Consider the following 7,223-nt stretch of genomic DNA (forward strand, 5'->3'; position numbering starts at 1 on the left):
AAGACAACAGTAGGTTAGAGCATGCAGAAGATCGAAACTTGGGGATTGAAGACAGCCTAGGTATTATAGAGAAAGAACATACAATTATCCAAGACAAATCCAAGAAATATGATAGATCTATTCAACATTTGGAATACACAATCAGAAGGCCTACTCTGAGGACAAATGGTGTAGAGGAGCACGTAGAGAAGTTAATTGTCGAGGAAATTTGTTTAACAGGATCCTAGCAGAGAACTTCCCAAACATACAAAAAGATAGGCCTATTCAGATACAAGATGCTTGTAGAACCCCAAATAGACCAGAACAGAACAGCACTTCCCATTATCACATTATAATCCACACAGGACCAACTCAGATCAAGAATAAGTTCTTAAAAATGTCAAGGAGAAAAGATCATCTATAAAGGAAAACCAATTAGAATCACCTCATATTTTTCAGCATAGATAAGTAAAGCAAGAAGAGCCTGGCAGGCTGTATGCCATGCCCTGAAGACAAACAATTTTCAACCAAGAATACTGTACCCAACTAAACTCTCCTTCATAACCGAAGGTCAAATAAAAACCTTCCATAGCAAAGAAAAACTGAAAAATATATCTCCACCAAACCAGCCCTATAAAAAATACTTAAAGATGACCTACACACAGAAACCCAACAAGACCACAATAATGGCTAAGAAACCACACCCAAACTGAGAATCCAAGAACCATAGGAAAAACCAAGTTTCCACAGCCCCCAAGGAGGTGGATAGCATGGCAGAAGCTACCAAACACCTCTCAGTCCTACCTCTCAACATTAACAGACTTAAAGCTCCAATTTAGTGAAATAGACTGTCTAGTTGGATTAAAAAGCAAGATAATTCTATCTCCTGCCTTCAGGATGCACACTTTACCTATAAAAGCAAACACATTTTGTTAATGAAAGGATGGAATAAAATCTACGAATCAAACGGCTGCCATAAACAGGAAGGAGTTTCAATAATAATATCAGGTAAAATATGCCTCGAATTAAAATTAGTGTAAAGAGGTAAAGAAGGTCGCTACATATGACTTATGGGTTCTCTATTTCAGGAGGATATTACAATTCTAAATATGGAATTGCCAAACAATAGAGCACCAAAATTTATCCAAGAGACACTATTTTCCCTCAGATCTCACATAGATCCAACGACATTAATTGTTGAGGATTTTAACACACCACTATGCCCACTATATAGATCAAATCAGCAAAAAAAAAAATCAACAGGGAAACCGCAGATTTAAACAACTGCATAGAGCAAATAGATTTAACAGACATCTACTGAATATTTCACCCAGTAGCATCAGAATTCTCGTTTTACTCTGCAGTTCATGGAACATTTTCCAAAAGAGATCACATTTTAGGTCACAAAACAAACTTGTCCAAATTCAGAAACATTGAAGTTACACCTTGCATCCTCTCAGACTACAAGGGAATACAATTAGAACTCAACACCAAAAAAGTCTTGTAACGCATGGAGGCTGGATGACACACTGTTGAATAACCAGGGGGTCATGGAAGAGATTAGAAAGGAAATTCAAATGTCCATGATATTCCAAAAAAATGAACACACAAATTACCAGCTCTTCTGGGACACTGCAAAGACAGTATTCAGAGGCAAGTTTATAGCTCTGAGTTCCTACACCAACAAATTAGAGAGATCTGAAACCAACCACTTAATGAGACATCTGAACCACCTTGACAAAGAACACCAAGATAAACCCCAATTCAATAGATGGAAAGAAATAATTAACATTAAATCCGAGTTAAACGAATTAGAAATAAAAAAAAAAAAACAGAATGAATCAACAAAACAAAGAGTTGGTTCTATGAAAAAATTAACAAAATTGACAAACCCTTAGCAAATCTTATCAGAAAAAGAAGGAACACACCCAAATAAATAAACTCAGATGTAAGAATGGAAACATCACCACAGAAACAACCAAGATTCTGAACATTAAAAGGGAATATTTTCAAATCTTTATGCTAATAAGTTTGAAAACTTGGCAGAAATGGACCTTTTGCTAGCAATTATCAACATGCAAATACTAAACCAAGATGAGTTAAAGCATATTAAGGGACCCATATCAAGCATTGAAATAGACACAGCAAAAAGAGACCTCCCATGTAAGAAAATCCCAGGACCTAATGGATTTACAGCGGAATTGTACAAGAGCTTCAAAATAGAGCTCACACCAATACTACTCCAACTCTTCAATGAAATTGAAAGAGAAAGTTCACTACCGAACACATTCTATGAAGCCATCATAACCCTCATCCCAAAACCAGGCACGGACTCATCAAAGAAAGAGAAGTATAGACCCATTTCTTTGATGAATATTGATGCAAAACTTCTCAACAAAATTTTGGCCAATCGACTTGAACAATTCATCCAAAAAATCATACACCAATATACAGGATTTATTTCAGGGATGCAAACCTGTTTCAATATACACAAAACAATTAATATAATTTATCACATCAACAAGAGCAAGGATTAAAACCACATGGTTATCTCAACAGATGCAGAAAAAGCATTGGACCAGATCCAACACCCCTTTATGATGAAGGTTTTGGAAAAATTAGGAATCCATGGAACATTCCTCAATACAATAAAAACTGTATATGGAAAACTTACAACCAGCATTGTAATTAATGGTGAAAACTAAAGCCATTTCCTTTTAACTCAGGAATGAGACAAGGATGTCAACTCTCTCAACTTCTCTTCAATTTAGTATTAGAATGCCTAGCTACAGAAATAAGACAATATGCCAACCTAAAAGGGATCCACATAGGGAAAGAAGAAGTAAAATTCTCCCTCTTTGCAGATGACATGATCTTGTACTTAAAGAATCCCACGGACACCACTCCCAAATTACTCAAGCTGATCCAAACCTGGAAAAATAGCAGGGTATAAAATTAACCCTCAAAAATTAATGGCTTTTCTGTACGCCAACAATGAGAAAAGCGTGGCTCAAATCAAGAAAGCTTTTCCATTTGTAATAGCCCCACAAAAAATAAAATACCTAGGAATTAACTTAACCAAAGAAGTGAAGGACTTCTATGAAGAAAACTTTAAAAATCTGAAAAAGGAAATCAAAACAGAACTTAGAAAGTGGCAAAAACATCCCATGTTCCTCGATAGGAAGGATGAACCTTGTGAAAATGGCAATATTTCCCAAGGCTATCTATAAGTTCAATGTCATACCTATCAATATTCAAGGAAATAGAAGAGGCAATCCAAAAATTCATATGGAACAACAAAAGACCCCCAATTGCAAAAAGCGATCCTTAACAGAAAGAACAGTGTTGGAGGAATATCAATACCAAATTTCAAACTCTTCTACAAAGCCATAGTAATTAAAACAGTTTTTTACTGGCACAAGAAAAGATCTCAGGAACAATGGAATAGAATTGAAAACCCAGAAATGAACCTACAGACTCATAATCATCTAATATTCGATAAAGAATCTAAAAAGATAAAATCGAAGAAAGGCTGTTCAGTAAATGGTACTGGCAAAATTGGTTAATCACTTGTAGAAAATTAAGGCTAGATCCTTATATATCACCCTGTACCAGAATCAAGTCCAAATGGATCAAAGACCTCGGAGTCAAAGCAGATATTTTGAAAACATTACAGGATGGAATAGGAGAAACCCTAGGTCTCCTTGACAAAGGCTGAAATTTTCTGAAAAGAAATGCAAAAGCACAACAAATGAAAGAAAGTTTGGACAAATGGGATTGCTTGTAATTGCAGAGCTTCTGCATAACAAAGGACATAGCTAGCAGGATCAATAGAAAGTTCACAGAATCGGAGAGGATCTTCACTAGCCATACAACCGACAAGGGTTTCATATCTAAAACAGACCTGGAAATCAAAAAATTAAATCCCCCAACAACAAATACTCAAAGAAAATACTGTCCAATAAATAAGTGGGCTAAAGATATAAAGAGAAACTTCTCTGAAGAGGAAAGGAGAGTGACCAATAAAGACATGCAGAAATGCTCAACCTCCCTAGCCATAAAAGAAATGCAAATCAATCAACACTGAGATATCACCTCACCCAAGTTAGAATGGCTATAATCAAGAACTCTAATAACAACAGATGCTGGAGGGAATGTGGACAGAAGGGAACCTTACTTCATTGTTAGTGAGAGTGTAATCTTTTTCATCCACTTTGGAAAGTAGTATGGAGGTTCCTCCAAAGACTCCACATAGAGCTCCCCTATGACCCAGCAATCCCACTTTTGGGGATTTACCCAAATGATCACAAACAAGACCATACTAAAGCTACCACACAGATATATTTATTGCAGCATTACCATAGCTAAGATATGGAACCAACCCAGATGTCCCTCAGTAGATGAATGGATCAAGAAAATGTTGTATATATACACAATGGAATTCTATGTCTCTATCTGAAAGAATGATATTGCCCCATTTGTTAGGAAATGGAAAACTTGGAAAAAATTATGTTAAGTGAAGTAAGCCAGACCCAAAGAAACATAGGTCCCATGGTTTCCCTTATTAGCAATTACTAGTGTATGTCTGAGACATGCAGAAATTGTTAGATATGTTGATGTTAGGTGAAGTGAACCCCATGATAAGAATTCAAAATATTTTTCTTTTCTGTAATTATTTCTAACATATTTATAAGATGACTTCTTTGTTACTTTTTATGTCCCTCCCGCATGGTATAACCCCTGTTTTCGCTGTATTTGATGTTGGTATAATTTGTGGAGGGGAAGGGGAATAATTTTTTAAATAGGGATACAGGTCGATCCATTGCAACAAGGAGATATACAAGACATGGGACGTAAGACATGGGGAAATGGGACGTAAGCGGGTTGAGATGGGAAGGGATAGTAAGGAGAAACAAAGGAGTATGCAACAATGCTTGATAAGAAATGTACTCATTACCTTGCCCATTTAATTGTAACCCCTCTATCTGGTATTTTCACACTTAAAAAAACACAAAAAACCATAAAATATGAAGTAATTTTGATAAAAAATAAAAATGACTCAGAATAAATTATCAATGCAAAAAACAATCTTTACAAAAGCAAACTCTCAGAGATATTACATGACTTTGAAAAGGATAAAGTGGCTGAATTTAATATAAATTTAGAAGTATGACCATTCTAAAATATAAAAAGATATTCTTTATTTCATTATATAACACAAAACAGAAAGTAAATGTTGTTTAGATGATTTTTTAAAACACAGTCTCTCAGGTGCTGGGAGGGTGATTCATTGTAGAGTGCTTGCCTTGCATGCATGAGGTCCTGGGTTTGATTCCTCAGCACCACATAAGCAGAAAAAGATGGAAGAGATGCTGTGACTCAACTAGTACCACTAGCCTTGAGCTGAAGAGCTGAGAGACAGCACCCAGGACCCAGAGTTCAAGCCCCAAACCCAACAAAAAGAAAACAAAACACAGTCTCTCATTTTTGTGTGCTCAACATTGTAACACCAGTGTTTCAGTCTAGGACTAAGATTTTAGGTGTGGACATTTATCAACACTCCTGATTCAGATTCTAATTGATAAAATTTTAATCAATATTTTGTTCTTATTAATTTTGCTCTTTGTAAATTCACATATACCTATAAAAAACAGTGTGGTCATCCCAATAACATTCTCAAAGTACTTCCTAATGATGACTTACAAAAAGTTGTTTTATATTACAACAAGGAAAACAATGCTACAAATAAGGAAAACCAATACATAAATATTAATGATTAATAAAATAAAAAATTACCGCTGTTTCCAGTATTTGAAATGTACTACATATTCGATTTATTATTTTCTCATATTGCTGTACATTTAAAACTGCCTAAGTCTATGATGTTCAACAAGAATTTTATAGGCTATGAGTAGCCTTTAAAGATTATTATTATTAAGATTATTATTTATGGTTGATCTCATCATTTGTATATGGCTTATACCATCATTTGTTCCTCACTAACATATAAAGTAAAGAAGCCTTTAAATTTTAACAGAAACTGTGCAGTTAATGTCTTAAATCTGCTTCTTTACACAAACACTTTGCAACTTCTCATTAGTAAAGTTTCTATAAACTCTGAAATGTACATATTTAGTAGTATGTACCATGAATCTTAAATGCTTTATGAAAAAGTTTTACAACCTGCTAAATAGTCTTAATTTTGGCATATATGAGCAAATTCCCAAAATTAAACATATTTAAAACATTAAAACTTTTAACAAACCTTAACACTTTCTATAGTGTTCATTAGGGCAGGTTCCTTGTACAGAATAATTGAATTCCTCCTCCTACACATCTGTTGAACAACAAATATCTGGTATTATTTTGTTTTTGACATGTCAAACTTGACTTTATTCTTAAATGTGTTCTTATGTAAGAAATGCATGGTTCTAAAATTTCACGACAATTCTTTTTTTTTTTGTCGTTTGTGGGGCTTGAACTCTGTGCCTGGGCGCTGTCCCTCAGCTCTTCAGCTCAAGGCGAGCGCTCTACCACTTGAGCTACAGCGCCACTTCCGGTTTTCTGGTGGTTTATTGGAGATAGGAGTCTCACGGTCTCTCCTGCCCGGGCTGGCTTTGAACCGCGATCCTCAGATCTCAGCCTCCTGAGTAGCTAGGATTACAGGCGTGAGCCACCAGCGCCCGGCTTCACGACAATTCTTTTGAATTTAATTTTTGTGGAATTGTCTAGTTTAAGAAAATCAATTACAGTTTATGTATAAAAAATGTTCTGTGCTCAATTCAGTAGCACATACACTAACATTGGAACAATAAAGAGAAGAATAGCCCCTGAATGAGGATGACACTCAACTTCGTGAAGCATTCTAGATTTTTAAAAGAACAGATGCTGGAGGGGATGTGGACAGAAGGGAACCTTAATGCATTGTTGTTGGGAGTTTAAACTTGTTCAAAGACTTTGGAAAGTAGTATGGCGGTTCCTCAAAAGACTACAATAGAGCGCCCCTAAGTCCCAGCAATCCCATTTTGGGCATTCACCCAAATGATCACAAACAAGAACATACTAAAACTACCAGCAAAACTATGTTCATTGCAGCATTATTTACCAAAGCTAAGATACAGAACAAAACCCGAGGCCCCACAGTAAACGAATGGATCAAGAAAATGTGTGTGTGTGTGTGTGTGTGTGTGTGTGTGTGTGTGTGTGTACTGGAATTCTATGCCTCCATCAGAAAGAATGACATC

At 35.7% G+C, this 7,223-nt stretch overlaps 1 non-coding gene across 1 annotated transcript; it reads left to right on the forward strand.

Annotated features, from left to right (window-relative positions):
- Positions 1-6,752: 6,752 nt before the first annotated feature.
- LOC122095070 lies at positions 6,753-6,854 on the forward strand. Its single transcript, XR_006145020.1, has one exon. It is a non-coding gene; the product is annotated as a U6 spliceosomal RNA (small nuclear RNA).
- Positions 6,855-7,223: the final 369 nt, after the last annotated feature.

This window comes from Dipodomys spectabilis, unplaced genomic scaffold (genome assembly GCF_019054845.1).
Source record: "Dipodomys spectabilis isolate Male_0828 unplaced genomic scaffold, ASM1905484v1 ptg000333l, whole genome shotgun sequence".
NCBI classification, from domain to species: Eukaryota; Metazoa; Chordata; class Mammalia; order Rodentia; family Heteromyidae; genus Dipodomys; species Dipodomys spectabilis.